General features: G+C 34.2%; 1 protein-coding gene across 1 annotated transcript in view; it reads left to right on the forward strand.

Moving 5' to 3' along the window:
• The window catches only part of LOC145285945 (solute carrier family 53 member 1-like), a 141,778-nt gene that overhangs the window by 40,554 nt on the left and 82,031 nt on the right, over positions 1–19,193 (forward strand). The gene's annotated exons all lie outside the window — the stretch shown is intronic.

Here is a 19,193-nt window from a genome sequence, read left to right on the forward strand (position 1 = left end):
CAACAGATTTGAAATAGGTTGAATACTTATAAGCTCCCCATCGCCTCCCGCCTTAAGAAACTTTCGATCTTGTGAATAAACATATTTTTTAAAACACCACCGTGCTAACAGTTTTTTTTTTTATTACTTGACTTTATATTACAAATATTATTTTTAAGTAGTAAGTAGTTTTTTCGGGGGGAGGGGGGTTTAATACCGCACTGTTAAGCTTTTATTATTATTATTATTACGTTATCTTATAGTAGAAATGCTGTCTTTTACTTCTATCTCAAGACCAAAATTGTAAACATGGCTATTTAAATTATCTTTTCCAAATAAACCTTCAGACCAGAAGTATATCCCCATTTGGGCAATACCGGGTGAATATCCTTAAAAAATTATCTCTATAAATAAAACTGTGTGTGAGTGTAATTATTTAACCGCTAAACTCTTAAACTACTGGTCCATAACACTGCAATTAACAGGAAATAGTAATCATACACTAAGATTAAAAATCTTTGTTTGAATTGATGAATAACATATACAGAAGGCTGCAAGTTGAAATGCAAAATATTGATTTCCGCTTGCCAACATATTTCTATTACTTTTGTGCATGCGCAAACTCATTCATAGCTAAAAGTGGTTTGATTTTAAAACTTTCTGTCTGTCAGGTTAGCTCAAATAATAGGGAATGCGGCTAAATGTTTTGGTTTTGATTCTAGCTTATATTTTCTTCTTTTTTTTTTTTATTCTTTTTTTTTTTCTTTTTTTTTTATTACATTTTCACCCCAAACAAGGCACATTGCCACTTTGGTGCAGAGGGCTACTATAAGGGTCATAAGCTACAGGGGTACTATGTTGGGAGTTGGACAGCAAGATGTTGGTTCACGTTACACTTGAACTTCTGCATGTCAGTACAGTTGGGGAAGCAGGAACCCGGAAGGGAATTCCAAAGTCCAGTGGTTCTGGGGAAAAAACTACTGGAGTAGAAGTCTCTCTTACATCTAAGGATCTCAACTGTGAAGGGGTGGGATTTTGCTGCTTGTCTGGTTTGTTGGGGGTATTTATGTCAAGGGGGACAAGTGCTTGCAGTTCGTCGGAGCATTCACCGTTATGTATCACCCAAGTCATTTTTTTTTTTTTTTTTTTACTTTTGAAATCATTACTTATATATTAGGTACTAGTATGGGTTCCTGGCATTGCCCGGGTGTTTGGAGGTGTGTGTTGAGCAAAAAACAAAAAAAAAAAGAGTTGTAGTAGGCAGGCAGATTTGAACCTGTGACGCAAAGGCAGAAAAGAAAGTCGAGGTGTGTGTAAGAGTGTTGGTTGGGCAAAAAAAAAAAAAAAAGGCAAATTGCGGGTGCAAAAAAAAAAAAATAAATAAAAAGAGTAGTAAGCAGGCTCGAACGTGTAAACACACCAGAGGAAAAAGAGGTGAAAAAAAACAAAACTTTTTTACCGATGTGCCTACCAAGGTTGTGACGTCACAGGCGGTCGAAATAACGCCTTTTAAGCAACGTTGTGAATGTGAGGGTTGAATGACTTGCAAAAAATGTCAGCGAAAAAATAGATCCTCCCTATAAAAAACTGCCCAGTTGAGGGTGAAGGAATTAACGTTTTTTTGGCCAATTTTCCGATATTTGTTGTCCGAAGGATCGAGCTTCAAAATGATACCAATGTCATGAAAATCCATTGCCTCTGCCGAAAGTTTTAGGCATACATACATACATACATACATACATACATACATTTAAACAGACAGGTGAGATTTATATTATAGAAGATGATATAATGTTCAATAGAGAATTGACTCTGTAATAATAAATACGAAATCTGCATGAATTAAAATATATTTAAGCGTATTTTACAATCGGCAAGGTCGCTTCTGCCCCTTCTTCCTGTGCTAGTAATAGAATAAATTTACAAGACAAGTCGTGATCAATGTGTGAAAAGCACAAAGCAACGGACTCCGGTGACAAGGACGTTTTTGTTAATTGATACTGTTACCTTGCTCTGTTATCAAATCCGCCAAGAATGAACTAAGCTTGACCCGAAACGTTTGTTTCCTTAAGAAACTTATTGTAGTGATTTTTAAATAAGATCAGTGGATCTGAGTAAATAGGTTGACTATCTATAAGCTTCTTGCCACCCACCCCCCTCCGCTTTTAAGAAACTTTCGATCTCTTGAGATAAAGCTGTATTACGATGAGTGATCATGGTTGGTCCCTGGTTTTAGTAGAGTCCATTTTGGATGACACTAGCATCTTTGTGTATGGCCAAGAACCACACCAACATTTAATTTAAATTAGGGCATAAATGTTATGTTTTTAGCAAAGGGAGAAAACGAAAGATATATATGGGTATGCATGCATCATACAATGAAAATAAGTGACAGTAAGAGCAGCGGTCACCAAACCTTTTTTTTTTTTTTTTTTTTTTTTTTTTTACTGTGAGCTGAATAACTGAAAGAATGACAATGCGGACCACATAATCATTCTATTCAATATTTGCAAGACAGAATGGGAGCTTTGAAAAAAAAAAAAAAAAAAAAAAGATGAAAAACGTAAGTTCAGCATTCCATGTTAATCATGGGTGGTGCTTGTGCACTGAACAAAACCAAAAGCAACCAACATGTTTATTTACTAAAAAGTTATCAAAAAAACCGACAACAGTAAAAAGATAGTTACGTTAGACATAATATGCACATATCTGAATCTTACAAACTAAGCAGCAAAAAAGGTTAGTGAGATTTGTGAATTTTTTTTAGTAATAATAATGAAGGGTAAAGAAAACGGAATCTGAAAATGAAAGAAACATTGAATTAGAAACGCAATCAAAATCCTGTTGAAGCACAAGAAAAGCAGAGGATTTAGGGGTCACTGGTAAAACTAACAAAGTATTCAATCTGACAAGTCAGACTTAGCTACTAATCTAACCAATTCTTATTTAATTTAAAAAATTTTATTTCAATTTTTAATTTTTTATTCAATTAAGTTATTGTTCAGCCATATTGTTGGCTATACTGTGCTACAATTTATTTTAAAAATTTGTCAGGCCTTAGTGACCGGCAATAGGAAAACATTTTTAGATAATCACCAAAAAACACAAGGTCACATTCGTAAGTGTTTTCCGTTATCACCTGCAACCACTATTTCTTGCTTAACAAATAAGAATTGGTTAGATCAGTAGCAAAGTTTGACTTGTCAGATTGAATGCTTTATTTGTTAGATTTAGAGAAACTAAAACGAGAACGATAACGGTTAATGACAGGAAATGGAATTGGTGTGTTACGATTGACCCTGTATAAATAACATTCATATTTATGTATGTATTATTGTACTCGTTTGTGTTTGCTATTGAAAAATCGTTTACCTTTGTCAGTCAGGTGTAGCAGGGTTCATTCATTTGGTTAAAATAAGTTTACTATACTTCAATGAATATGCTCTATAACGGACATGTGAGAAAAACGAATGCGCACATATCCAAGGCAATGACTGAGACCTTAGAAAATGACTTCCAGTTTATATTGTTGTTGGCAACCGTCCGCCTCTGGAGGCGGTGGTGTAGCAGTGGAGCTACATAGCTTGGGCAGGGTGATATGAGAGGATAGATGTTGCCCGTGCAGTAGTCCCCTCCTCTTTGAAGCCAGAGAATCTAAGGAAAAGACAGTTTATACAGCTTGGCTCTAACTGCGCTGCACAAGTTGCCAGTCATCATCATCATCGATCATTACACCCAGTGGTGTGTTGGGCAGCAACAAAGCCCCCACCCCCACCCATCCTGAGCCAGCCTAGCCAGTGAACCCCAAGAATGCTGCATAGCTTTCCCCTCCCTTTCCACCGTTCTTCAAGTTTTAGTGGTGTTAAGATCCTCCCTCATCCTGCTGGTAGCGTCCTCTCGGCTTTGGCCACCAGCATTCATATGAGTTTCATTTGACTCAGAAGGCCCCTCACACACTGAAGTAAGGGTTCTCTTTGTTGCCGTTTCTTAAACATACTTGTTTTAGGAGAAAGGGTTGTTAGCCCTATGCTCAACCCTCAACCTGGAGGACCAGAGATCACTCTTTGTCTGGTTTCTATCCATCGACCTTTCTGGCAAGGGTGACCCTGCCAGGAGCTTTCACTCCTATCAGCATCGCTCTAGGGATCATTGAAACGCTCTAGCTCCTTCACCATGACAAGGTGGTAATCCAAGAAGGAGAGAAGTTGCCAGTGATGACAATATAAAGTCAGGCCGCCTTAAGGACTCCATCTCCAGATTTTCTGTTGGAGTTTACTCTCTTAACCTTTCCAACAAGGCAATGGAGGTTTTGAATCAGAGTTGCCTTCTCCTAGGTGAGCTATCATCTAAAGTTGACGAGCCCCACATGCCCGAAGTGACTGCTTTTAAGGCGCTAGTGAACTGCCTTTGTCCCTTTTGCCAGTTAGTTTTGCTGTACTTAGTAGCAAAACCAGCCAAGGGTGGTAGTGGAGATAAGCTTCCTCTCCCTAAAACATGCCCTCATGGTTTGCGTCTCAAATAGCCTCTGACAACCAAGTCCACCTCCTGACCTCCTCCAGTTTATATACCCTCACAAATATATTTGATAATTAGGGCTATGACAACAGAATATTCTTTTCATTGTTTTGACTCTTGAGTATATATATATATATATATATATATATATATATATATATATATATATATCCAACACAGTTAGATCATGGTCACCAAGAGTAAGAAGAAGGCCTGTTAACTGAAAAATGTCTGCAGGCAATGTAGATAAGATTTGTCAGACTGTCAGTACTATATGAGGGCCATTTAAAGAAGTGCAATAAAACATTTTTAAAAAGAAAAAGGAACACAATTCGATTAATACTGAAACTGAACTTTATTCAATATAAAATATAAATATTATCTATGTAAAATTAATTTTAAAGCAATATACAATTTAATACTGATAAAACTGAATTATGAATTTAGGGAACAAACAATTAAAGAAACATTAAACGCATAGTTTTTGGCCTTCGGAACAAGATCAGTGTAGTATCTTTACCTTTTCTGTCCTTGGTCGGTGGAGGAGAAATCTTTCATGATTGAGATTATTTTTGTTCATATCCAGAGTGCTCCTTATTGGGAAGATGGATTTTTCCCACAAGATTATATGTTGAAATATTTAAATAACTATTACTTTAAATACAGAAATTATATTTAAAGTTTTGGTTTTCTGTTCTTCTATGTCCATTTTTCCCCCCATGTTTTTCATCAAAATGTGTAGCGTATTAGTTGTCTCACAGGCCATCATCCGTGATCGCTCACTGGCAATAACTTGTGGTATTCCCTGGAGACCAAGTGACAACAAGTCTACCAAGATTTTCAGTGTTCTCCACCTCTTGACCACTTGTGCGGATGATTGCATGTTATCGCAACAGCCGTTGTCACTGATTTCTTGTTGGCATCGGCTATTGGTGTTTCCTGGGGCTTGGGTGACAAAATTTCTCCCCAAGGTACCAGATTTGAACTGCACACTTCCAGTGGAGATTTGGTTAGTACTCTCCCACCTCCTTGACCCTTTCTAATCCTAAACTAACCTATCTTAAATTACCTCTCACCTAACCCTAACCTATTCGATTTTAGTCCGGTTCAAAAGCTGTACCAGTACCCGATTGGACAATTTCCAAACTATAATCTTCCTCCTCCTCCTAAAAAAAAAAAATGACAGAACTCCTTTACACTAACACCTTCATTCACATCAAGTGAATTACATCAAGTCTGTAATCCTAAAAGAAAAACTGACAGTGCTCGTCTTCATTTAAACCGTAATTCACAACAACTTTGAACTTTGATTTTTTTTTTTAATAACTCAGCTGTCTGTCCTCCCCAATTTGTCTTCCTTAAAGCAGCTATTCCTCTCATATGCAAATTAATACCACATATAAAAAAATACTCCAGCTACAAGTCCAAGCTCTTTACTTTTTCTTTTCCCCAATTCTGGCACCTGATGAGCCAAACAGATGTGTTGCCGGTGGGTATTTTGTATATTTTTTTTATTTTTAACTCCTTTTCCCAAACTTACCGTGTTCAACAGACTGTCCAGTGCCATTTTAAATTTCCCAATACATCGGTAAACACTGTATATTTTTCGAGCTGAATAAACATGTTACATTAAATAAAAACACTAAAAAATTATCCAGTGAGGTAGAAAAGTAACTTATCTTGCCTTTGATAACATTTATTTGTTATATATTTGTTTTTCTGACAATTTTTTCGAATCTATGTGTATAGCAATACAAACACGAAGTTTCTCATTTCAAATTCCAGAGCAAATAATGGAGTTAATTTTGTTCTTTTTTTATTTGTTACATTATCAGTTAAACGTTTGCCATTTCTTTACACAGTCCAATGCATTATTACTGCACTCTTCGAGATCGTTTAAGCTGCACTAGAAAAATTTATAGAGGGCAGGAAGGGCAGTGCTACATCATATGGTCCCTTTGTCTTCACATTCATAGATGGTTGAGTCGACTATGTGGTCCATCTGGCTTTATCAGCTTTTAATTACTCCCATCCCTGTTCTCGGATGGTTGAACAAGGATGGAAGGTTTTTAAAAAAATGGATAGTGGTTTGCCATGTTAATAGAAAACAGGTGTGCTTCGAGTGGCTTTTGGCCTTCATAAAGTGTAAGGAGATGAATGGATTGTAACTTGAATGATGAAGAATAATTATGAGAGGATTGAAAATATATATCTATATATCTATAAAAGTGAAAGTGTCTGTGTGTGTGTCTGTGTACATTTTCATACGCAATGACTCTGTCAATTTTAAGTTTACAGACTCGAAATTTGATATACAGGGTACTTAGATTTGGGAAAATCGATGTAACCGGATTTCGGCCAGAAATTTGGCGATTAAGGGGTCAAATTTCAACGATTTGACTTTTGAGACCTCTACCAAACTCCTCCGACAATCTTTGGTCTAAACACTTGAAATTTTAGATATAAGTTCCTTGGACATGGATCTAACTTAATAACTTGCTTTGAGCCCAAAACAATAAATTTTAAGGGGTCATAATAGGGGTCAAAGTTTAAAAAATTGACCCCTTTATTTTATTTTTTTTTGCCCAACATATACCTCCAAATATCCGGGCAACGCCACGCTGAAATGCTAGTATATATATAAAAGTGAACATGTCTGTGTGTATGTGTCTGTGTACATTTTCCAATGCAATAACTCTGTCAATTTTCAATCTACAGACTCGAAATTTGATATACAGGGTACTGAGGTTTGAGAAAATCTTTGTAATCCGTTTTCGGCCAGAAATTTGGCTATTAAGGGGTCAAAGTTTAACGATTTGACCTTTGAGAACTCTACCAAACTCCTCCGCCAGTTTTGGGTCTAAACACTTGAAATTTTAGATATAGGTTCCTTGAACATGGATCCAACTTAATAACTTGATTTGAGCCCAAAACAATAAATTTTAAGGGGTCAAAGTTAAAAAAAAATTAACCGCTTTTTTTTTTTTTTTTTTTTTTTTTTGTGCTCTCAACATGCACCTCCAAACACCCGGGCAACGCCGAGCTGAAATGCTAGTAATTAATAGAATAAACAGAAATTGATGAGGATGGTTTGCGACAAGTAATTGTTGACATTAGATTTAAAGACAGCTATATTCCAGTCTTCAGGGAAGCCGCCCCCTAGTAATGTCTTCTCGGAAAGAAAATCTGTTTTCTTTTTGTTTTTTGTTTGTTTTTTACAAGGGAGTCACCACTTATCAAGGCCTGAAGGCCACCCAAGAATAAGGATTAATGAATGTAAAGTTGTCACTGATACAACAGCATAATGATCGGTAGTGGTAAAAATTAGGTAGAATTTGATTATTTAATAGGACGGTTCAACAAGAACTTGTTTACATTGGACTTGAAAACGACCATGTTGTAGTCAGCTGGAAAGCAGCCCTGCAGTATAAGGTTCCTAGGCGAGCAGTTCCAGAGAAGAAACTTTATGTAATTTGCATTTAGATTTGGGCACAGATTAAGTAGGGGAAATTGTGTACGGTAGTTTTGGTTCACAATTTAGTAAACGAATTTCAAATACTGTTTAATTTGTGCATAGATCCAGATAATCCTCATTATCATCTAGCTTTCTACAAAACTAATAAAATTTTTAAAAGGAAGGGGTGGGAGTAGGTCAACTGCCCAAAGTCCACCATTTAAAAAAAAAAAATAAAAGTAATTGATTTCGCTCTGTATTTGTTTTTGTTTGGATTTGGAATTTTGTTTTCGTTTTTTGTTTATTGTATCAAAATGGTTCCCACATTTTTCCGCAGATGGATTTTGACTTGTGTCATTGGTTCACAAATTCCACTGATGTCTGACATTTTTTTTTTTTTAATTTTATTTTATTTTTTTGTCAACTCTGAATTCTCTGAGTTTTGTGTGCCAGTTTTTCTGGCCCACTTGACACCAATTGTTGATATTCGTGCAGAGATTTCCAGATATTAGCAGCTATTACTAGCTGAAACAGCAATCTCCGTAGGGCCAAAAGGATGTTGAGCCGAATGTGCTGAAAAAACCTATCTGAAGTGAGTTTAGTGAATTGGAATATTTTGCTTTCTTTGTTCACGAATGTAGCATGATCGTCTGAATCCTTTTTTTTTCTTTCTTTTTTTTTTTTTTTTTTTTTTTTTGTCAGATTAAGACATTGCCAACCTGTGTTGAAGAGTGAACTTGGCGCTTCTATAGAATTGGGACGAGATTTTGTAGTCCATAAATGGAGTTTTCAGATAGAAAAACAATTGTTTCAACTTATTTTATTTATTTATTTTTTTTGTCAATTCTAATAAGTTTTAAATTATGCAGTCGAAATTCAGGTGTAAAAATGCTGCCGTCTTGTTTAAATCAAAACGGAAAATTACCTCCCTTTTAAACTCTCCTGTGTCTTACAATCGTTTTCATCAAATTCTATTTTTTATTTTCTTTAATAAATAATTTTCTACCTGATCGATTTTCGTAATTTTTGGATACAATCATCTTAAAAATATGAAAAATGCGTAGATAGCATTGTTTTTATGTGTAATTCGGTATTATGATTTCCGAAATTTTGTTCCAATAGTGTAGAAGTGCCGTGAACTCTTCTTGTCCAAAATCTTTAAGAGACAAATGGTTTCCTGAAACGAAATATCTCCTGGATTTTGTTTTGTAATTTTGTGTTCAGTGGATCTGAATTTAACCAACAGTCAAACTATTTTTTTTTTTTTTTTTTTTTTCTTATCCAGCCAATTTTTTTTTTTTTTTTAAGGGTAGACGGTGAGACAACACCGTGATGATCAGTAATGGTGGAACATTATATCAACCTTGAAAACGATCATGTTATATAGTCAGCTGGGAAGCAACCCTACGGTATTGTGTTCCACAGGCGGACAGTTCTAGGAAAGAAATTTTGCTCATGGAATTTAGGTTTAGTTTTATGCACAAATGGAGAGTGAGAGAAGTGAGCTAGACGAGTATTTGTTGCAAACGTTTTACAGGAGTGGATACTATAGATTGAAGCTCAGTCGAGCACCTACTATGAAAATAATGATAGAGCAGATAGACTTGCACCATTCCCTCTGTGAGAAAGAGGAAGCAGGGAGGCGAAAGGATCCTTGATTTCAAAAATTTCAAAGACGGTTTTGTACCCTGGCAAGGCAGGAACGCGCACACTTACAACTCCTCTTTCCTCCTCCGTCAGATGTGGCAACAGTACTCCATCTTAGGGCATATCACCTAAATGACTCGGTAGTCGCAAATTTATTCATTAGTTTTCATAATGTTCACTGGTGTTCACTAGAATCTAAATGACAAGAATCCTCCCCAGATTTGCAGCACCATCTGCAGTTTTTATTAACCTTTATAAATCACTTTGCGTTATCACAACATCTCTTTCCTATGTTTCTGAATTTTTTTATTCTGCATGGAATTTTGAATGGACCCCTTTATTTAATCCATGAGGATAGCATGTTTTTGTTCTCTCAGCCGTGACTGAGTAGAAGTCCTAAGTAATTCGCAATTGTATTTTGAGTATCGCACTGAGGAGTGAATCTTCAACAACCAGAAAAGTGAATTTTACCAAATACTTTATTCACTATACAAGGACCTGTGGCGTAGTGGATAAAGTACTTAGTACAAAAAAAAAAACTTCTCCAAAAATTTAAAGATTCAGTACTTTATTTGTCTTTCTCAATCTTTCTATCCTCTTTTCATGACCATTTTTTTGTGGTACCTGCAGAGTCTGGTGTTTATTATTTTGGAAGTGTGATGCCATACATTGTATGGTGTCAACCCTTCAATTTCTCTTAGTCTAGTTTTGTTTTAACTGTTCCTAGTGCTCCTAAAATTATTGGTATAACCGTAACTTTTTCATATTCCATATTCCTTTCAGCTCTCAGGCAAGTTCCATCTGTTTGTCTTTGACCTTCACCCTGTATGTGCTGGGACGGCAAAATCTACAGTTTAACAGGTTTTTCTTTTCTTTTGGTTGACTATTATCATAGCTGGTTTCCTTGCTTGGATTAATCCGTTTGTACTTCCAGAGAAATTAATGTTCATCATTTTCAAATATTATCTCTGGTTTGTCTGTACCGTTTGTTTGCATAGTTTTTAGTGGAATGCCTTCTCCTTGCAGTCGTGTCTGTTTTTTGTATTTCCTGTACTGAATTCGTTTATGATTCATATTTTCTATCTTTGTCCACATTCTACATATACTGTTCTCCTGGATTTTGTCTTCCTTAGCTTTTATATAATTTGTTTCAGTTGCGTAGTTTTTGCATCTGTCAGTAGCGATTCCATTTCTCTGTTCAGGTGTCTTTTTGTGCGTCCCTTTAGTCAGTTACCTTACGCTACCAGATTGGGCTATTTAAAGATACCGGCTTCCTGACGTAAAGTACACCAAACATTGATGTTTTATTTTTTTTGTTTCCGTTTGCAAAACTCAATCATGTTCAACAAAGCCAAAAATAAAAACAATTTTCCTCTACTAAACAACTAAAATAAACACCATAAATAAATATTTAAAGATATACAGAACTTGAAGCATAAAAACTTTGACCAAAATGATTAGATTCAGTATTAAATAACATGAAAAGAGTTGATATTGTTTTTTTTGTTGTTTTTTTTTACATAGGCATCACCACTTATCAAGGCCCAGGGGTCACTCAAGGATAAGGGTTAAGAGTGTACAGTAGTCAATTGGACAATATAGTAATCGTTAGTAATGGAAATTCAGTAAATTTGTTAGCTTAAGTGGAACGGCTCATCAAGAACTTGTTTATGTTGGACTTGAACTTGGTTGATATGTTGAAACACAAAAACCAAACCAAACATTTAGTCAGTCACATATATTGTTCATGTAGCTGCCTTTCTTTTCTTTTTTTCTTTTCTTTTTTCTATTTTCTCTTTTTTTTCTATTTTCTCTTTTTTTTCTATTTTCTCTTTTTTTTCTATTTTCTCTTTTTTTTCTCTTTTCTCTATTTTTTCTATTTTCTCTCTTTTTTTTCTATTTTCTCTCTTTTTTTCTATTTTCTCTCTTTTTTCTATTTTCTCTCTTTTTTCTATTTTCTCTTTTTTTTTCTATTTTCTCTCTTTTTTTCTATTTTCTCTATTTTTTCTATTTTCTCTCTTTTTTTTCTATTTTCTCTCTTTTTTTCTATTTTCTCTCTTTTTTCTATTTTCTCTTTTTTTTTCTATTTTCTCTATTTTTTCTATTTTCTCTCTTTTTTTCTATTTTCTCTTTTTTTTCTATTTTCTCTTTTTTTTCTATTTTCTCTTTTTTCTATTTTCTCTTTTTTTTCTATTTTCTCTCTTTTTTTTCTATTTTCTCTTTTTTTCTATTTTCTCTCTATTTTTTCTATTTTCTTTTTTTTTTTCTATTTTCTGTTTTTTCTATTTTCTCTTTTTTTCTATTTTCTCTTTTTTTCTGTTTTCTCTCTTTTTTCTTTTTTTTTCTATTTTCTCTTTTTTCTATCTTATCTCTTTTTTCTATTCTCTTTTTTTCTATTTTCTCCCCCCCCCCCCGTTTTGCTGCTTTTCCAATTTTGTTAGTGCTTTTCACAGCAGTAATCAACCTCTTGCGTTATGTATTTCTCTATTTTCTATTTACTTACCTTTCTACAAAAGCAGTTAAACACTAGATCTGCTTTCGTGAGGAGCACTTTTGATTGGAACAAAAATAAAAACTACTTCAGTCTACAGGGATTTCTTTTTCACTATCAGGACATAAATATGAATGTAATAAAACAGATACTATACTTTGCTCCTAGGCAAAAAAAGGTTATATATGTATTCTAGTTATTCTTTTAGTCTTTTATACTTATCAATTCCCTCATCCCCGTTTCCCTTTTTTACATAGTTGGTTAGTATCATCCTTCTGGTGCTTTGTGCATGGTCATTAGTTTCATAGTTCTTTAGTCCAAGTGCTTGAGTTCTTTTATCCAACCAATGAAGAGTGTGAAATATCTTACATGGAATATTACCCAAGTATCAGGGTGACAAAAAAGTTCTTTCCGTTTTTAACTTTTAAATTTAGATAAGCATATCTCGGCTCAAACAAACATTTATTGATCGAAATAAGCACGATCAGAATCAACATACTTTTGCCAACGTAAAACAAGTGTATTTATGCCACTAATGTAAAAATCTTGCGTTCTGGTGACAATGAAGTCGTTTAAGGCGTTTTTGATATCGCTTATTGTTGCAATATTTTGGGTTAATGGGGTATGATCCCACACAGTCGGAAGATTATATTTATAAACGATGCTGCTAAGAACTGGCGAATCAAATTAATTCACGTTCTGCTACCAACCAATCAGGAACCAGAATTGCTTCATAAATATTAAACCTTTTCTGGAGCAATTTCACATGTTCTTTCCCGGGTTTCGACACGGCAAGAATATTTTGTTCTGTGGAACTGTCTACTACAAACAAGTCACCTCCCAGGACTTGTGTGTAACAGCGAACCATCTGAAACTGTTGTGAAATTCAAAATGGCTTACACTTCTAGACATGTATTTGAAGCATTTCTCACGCAGAAAGCTGTCGAGATGCTTGAAAAGGTGGTAGTCAGTAGGTGAGAAGTCTGGAGAGTATGGCGGATGAGGCAGTTTTGTAGCTCAATTCGTTATGCATGTTGGTTTAGTAATGTGTGATCGGGCATCGTCGTGGAGGAGAATTGGGCCTTTTCTGTTGACTAATACTGGGTGTTGTTGTCGAAGTTTCTGATGCATTTCAACTATTTGTTGACAGTACTTCACCGCTGTAATGGTTTCACCTGCCTTCAAAAAACTAATGGATGAAATCAATTGCAGACCACCAAACAGTCTGCATGACCTTCTTTTGGTGCAGTTTTGGCTTTGGGAAGTGTTGTGGAGCTTCGTCAGCATCTAACCACTGAGCTGAGTGTCGCCAGTTGTTGTAAAGGACCCACTTTTGATCGCAAGTCACAACCTGGTCAAGAAACGGGTGTTCTTGTTGCATAAAAGAAGGGATGATGACACTTCATAACGGTGTTTCTTTTGATTGTCATTCAGTTTGTGAAGAACCCATTTATCAAGTTTTTTGTCCTTCCACTCTCTCTCAAGTGGTTGGAAATCGTTGTATATATTATGTCTAATTCTTGAACAGTTGTGCATGGGTTGGCTTCGACTGAGGCTCTTCATTGATCGTTGTCAACATCCGATAGCCGACCACTATGCTCACTATCTTCAAGATTCTCGTCGCCGGCACAAAATTTCTTAAACCACTATTGTGCTGTGTGTTCAAGAGTGGTTCCTGTGCCAAACGTTTCGTTGATATCGCTAGTTGTTTCAGCAGCTTTTTAGCCTAGCTTGAATTGAAACAAGAAAATTGTGCGAATTCGCTTTTTTTCCATCTTGTATTCAACGTCTTGAAAAAAACAATTGTTTTAAAACGATTGCAATTTAAATGATTAAATAGAGCAACAAGCGCTTTTTAAAATATAAAGTAAAGGTATTATAATGGAAACTTATTTGAAAATATATCATTTGAAATCAAAATTAAAAATTCTACAAGAACTTTCTTGTCAACCTAATAATATTTATTATATTTCTACTATATAATTTGGTTTCTAAGCGTTTTCTTATTCTTCTCAGGCATTATCTAACATACAAAGTTTTGTTTGATTTCCACAGTCGAACCCAGATAGCATTCTAACTGATTAAACAAACTGTGCTTCTGACCAGCCAGTTTTCACTTATTATTGTTGTACTGTATTATTGACAATAAAATAATTTCCTTTATTAAAAGTTATTTTTAATTATGTAGTCCGGCACAATATGAAAATGTTTTTTTTAAATAATCACCTAAAAATAAAAATCAACGAGGGAGGCAACTCATTTTAAATTGAAGAATATAATATTAATTAGAGTTGCCTGTTGTAAGTTTAAAAATGTAGAAAAAAAATGTTAATTATTCTACTGCAAATCGGGCAATGTCGAATAGATACAGCTAGTTATTTATTTACTAATAATATGCTAAGACATCACGTTATCACTTTTCACATTCATGAAAATAAAGTTTATTAAAGAGATTGTCCAATTGGTGTTTAATCTGATGTCGCTAAGATAAAAAAAATATCCAACTCAACCCATTTTAAAATAAATTGGTCAGCAATCAAAATATGTCATTTTGTTAATTAAAACGAGCTGAGTTCTTATCTAGAATTCCCCCCCCCCGATGTTAAATAAACCAAAATCAAGAAAAATTTGTATGATGAACATACCCATGATTAACAAAAATATCATATTCCAAAAGTTATGTAAATTGATCAAGTACGGTAGAGCCCCAGGATACGGTATTAAAAATTAGTAACAAAATACAGTACGGTATATAATACACATGTACATAATCTAATAACATTATAAATAACACCGTAAGGTGGGAAAAATAACGTAATCAGTATCCCGGATTTCTACTGTAGTTTTATTTTTAAGTAAGAAAATCAAATTTTATGAGTAACCGAAGAGCGGCCATCTTGTCCACCATTTTGAAAAAAATAAAAACCAAAGAAGAAAGAGAGACAACTCAATAATTCGAACCTGCAGGATATATGTTGTAATGCCTATGAATTCTTATGATTCGCTTAAAAATAGTTTGTTTTTTTATAACAATAAAACTTGATCAATTTATGTGATTTTTGGAATATGATATTTTCGTTTTATCACAGGTACGTATATCATGCAGATGTTTCTTTATTTTTGGTTTTTAAATAGAGGGGAGGATTCTGGACAAGGACCCGAAAAGTTTTAAATAAATAAATTTTAAAAAGTGATATTCATTTTATTGATTCGAAGAATACTCAATTGGCAATTATTTTTACAATAATAAGACAAATCTTTTTTTTTTTTTTTTTTTTTTTTTTAAGAAATAAGTTACTACAATTTTCAATGAATAAAGACACCTTCGTCTTATTTAAAGTGTGTTTACCTGAGAATAAGTTATTTTTTTGAAAGAAGAAAGAGTAGTTTATTTTTTTTTATAGATCCCGAAAAACATTTCGTAAACAATTAGCAGTAAATTATAGAACACTAATACATGTAATGTAAGTGTTGAGTTTGCTAATGAACAGCCGATTGTCACAATTTTGTGTTGAAGTATGCTCCTCACTCCTGCAAGTAGGTAATGCCTAGTAGGATGGTCTTGTAACAACAGAACACATACTACACTACACCCCATAAAAAAGAGGCAGTAATGCCTTCTTATGGCAACAAAACAAATACATTTAGTTATACATAACATACAGTTATAGCCCATTACTACTCCTTGCTCTTAAATTGAGATTCAAAAGATAGTACTAATACTAATTAATAGAAATTATAGTATAGTTCGGTTTCAGACACAGATCTGAAATCTTCCAAGGTAATATTTCCATGAGTCCCCATCTTTATAACTGTTATGAGGTAAGCCAATTATACGCATTTATGGAATAATGGACTTACCCAGGAACTATAAATATAGTTACATCTAACACGTTATTAGGTAGGAATTCATGGCAGTTATGGTCCCAGAATCATGATGTGTATTTTAACATGTTTTTTTGTTGATACGGTTTTTGTTAACTAAACCACTTATTATCAGCCTACAAATAAATGTTATCAAAGGCAAGATAAGTTACTTTTCTGCCAAACTGGATATATTTTTTGTGTTTTTATTCAATGTAACATATTTATTCAGCTCGAAAAACATACAGTGTTTACCGGTGTATTCGAAAATTCAAGATGGCGTCTCACACCCTCTTTAACACCGTAAGTATGGAAAAAGGTGTTATAAATAAAAAAACTATACAAAATACTATTAAAAACCCGCCGAATATATGTCAACCTATATCACGGTAACATATATTGAGCGAGTTTTTAACAGTATTTTATCCGGTTTTTTATTTATAACATCTTTTTCCACACTTACCGTGTTAAAGAGAGAATAAGACGCCATCTTGAATGTTCCAATACATCGGTAAACGCTGTATGGTTTTCGAGCTGAATAAACATGTTACATTGAATAAAAACACGAAAAATATATCCAGTCTGGTAGAAAAGTAACTTATCTTGCCTTTGACAACATTTATGTTATATATTTGTTTTTTGACAACTTTTTCGAATCTATGTGTACAGTAATACAAACCCGAAAGTTTTTCTTGATTGAAAATAAAAAAAAAGACATAGGCTATATACGAATAATCAATCCTCATCTCAACTATACAAAAACAGTTTGTTTTATTTATTTAAAAAATGCATTTAGTATTTGTACAGTAATGAGAGAGACTGTAGGTAAAACCACCGTGAAATTTCCACTTGGTCCTGCTAGTGGCTGTTATTATTATTCCACTGGCACTTGTTCATTATTATCTACTTATCAAAATACTGAGGAATTTACCATTTTGTGTTTCGAAGTCATTTTCGATAACCTCTACACATTCTTGCCACTCACAGAGATCTCTGCAGTAAAATGTACTTTGTGTACGCATACAAAACGCACTCTCCTATCCACTTACCTCCCAGCTTCGGCTTGAAAATAACTTCTTCCTGTTCCAAATCTACTGTGAAGGTCAAGCTAAAGGTAATCACTAATTTTATGTATGGGGATGATGGTGATTAACAACACAAACTTAAAACCTGGGTGTGCAAAGTTCGAACTAAAAAAACATCTTTCATCAAACCCACATTTGACCTTGTGTCTTACACCCTGAAGAGCAGGTACATAAAAATAACTGACTTTAGGTGACATCTATTTCTTTGGTAGGATCTCAGGTTCAAACAGGGACCTGCCAGATGACATCTTAGCAGGATATACGATATTTGTTTATGTGCTGGGAAGAAGGGTACAAAAACTCTCAATAACTCCCCCACCCTCTCGCCTGTAGGTGAACTGCCAACTTTTGTTCAATTATTTGTATAGAATGAACCTTTTTGTTTGGTTTTGGTTATTTATCGGCAATTTACCAGAACTGATAGACTTTGGCACTCCCTTCCGAGATTCTGCTTTCCCAACTGTACTGACATGCAGAAGTTCAAGTGTAATGTAAACAGGCATCTTGCTGCTCATCTCGCATCATAATATCCCTGCAACTTATGTCTCGGGTAGTAGCCCCCTACTTCAAAGTGGCACTATGCCTTGTTTGGGGTGAAAATGGAATTAAAAAATAAAAATACCTCCTTGCGGTTATGTTGTATTCTTGATAAAATAAAGAGCTTCTAATCTGTCCCATACTGTCTACCAAGCTTTAGTCTCTGTCCCATCATCGCAATGTTGCATCCCTGCGCTTGTTTTGTTTTATAAGTACTTTCATGAACTATTTTTGTTGTTTTTTCAGTCTGACCTGCTAAAAATTTGAACTGTCTTTTATATTAGTCTGGCCTACTAAAGCTTGAAACATCCCTTTCACCGGTCTATAATCCTTATTTCGAAATTAAAAATGCTATTTCGAATTCACATTTGGCAGCTGAGAAAGTGCTTGTATTAAGCTGTAGACTCCCAAAAATGCTATTTCAAAGTGCGATTTGATAGGCAGCTTGACCGACAGACAAAGCCTCTCTTGCTGTTATTACGTGATGTAGGTTTGTATTACTGTACACATAGATTCGAAAAAGTTGCCAAAAAACAAATATATAACAAATAAATGTTATCAAAGGCAAGATAAGTTACTTTTCTACCTAACTGGATATTTTTTTGTGTTTTTATTTAATGTAACATGTTTATTCAGCTCGAAAAACATGCAGTGTTTACCGATGTATTGGAAAATTTAAAATGGCACCAAACTCTCTGCTGAACACGGTAAGTTTGGGAAAATGAGTTAAAAATAAAAATATACAAAATACTGTTAGAAACTCGCTCAATATATGTTACCATGACATAGGCTGACATATATTCGGTGGGTTTTTAACAGTATTTTGTATATTTTTTTAAATTTTTAACTCATTTTCCCAAACTTACCAGTGTTCTGCAAAGAGTTCGACACCATTTTAAATTTTCCAGTACATCGGTAAACACTGCATGTTTTTCGAGTTGAATAAACATGTTACATTAAATAAAAACACAAAAAAAATTATCCAGTTTGGTAGAAAAATAACTATCTTGCCTTTGATAATATTTATTTGTTATATATTTGTTTTTTTGACAATGTTTTCGAATCTATGTGCATAATAACACAAACCCCGTGATGCGTTAAAAAAAAAAAAAAAAAAGGTCGGCTTTTCGATGAGGAGTGTTTTATCAAGAGACGTCAAGAACAAAAAATGCTCTAAAAAAAGTAATAATTATCTAAAGGTCACTTATGCGAAGGTGTGGCGTATTCGTTTCCTCTTGAATATGTTTTGGCATAAAATATAAACAGCTTTGATTTCACGTAAATCAACTTATTCACCATATGAGTGTGAGCACACATGCAACATGAATGGGAGGGGGTTAGCTGAATGGTTAATGGCACAGGCTGAAAAGCTGGGTGTACCAAGTTCGATTCTAGTTGTTTCCATAGAAACAATTTGATTCGAACTCGCTACACCCATCTTTTTTTTTTTCTATAGAAATAATTTCATCAAATAAACACTTTAACTTGTAACGGCAAGGGTGTGAGTTCATATTGAAACGTTGATTTAATTTGAATAAAATAAAATACACATCAAGTGCGCTTGAAAGCCAAATCACAACGTAATATTAGGAAAATAAATAAATATTGTACTTGTTTGAAA

The sequence above is a fragment of the Euprymna scolopes genome, chromosome 10 (genome assembly GCF_053919585.1).
Source record: "Euprymna scolopes isolate OS-2025 chromosome 10, ASM5391958v1, whole genome shotgun sequence".
Taxonomy (NCBI): Eukaryota; Metazoa; Mollusca; class Cephalopoda; order Sepiida; family Sepiolidae; genus Euprymna; species Euprymna scolopes.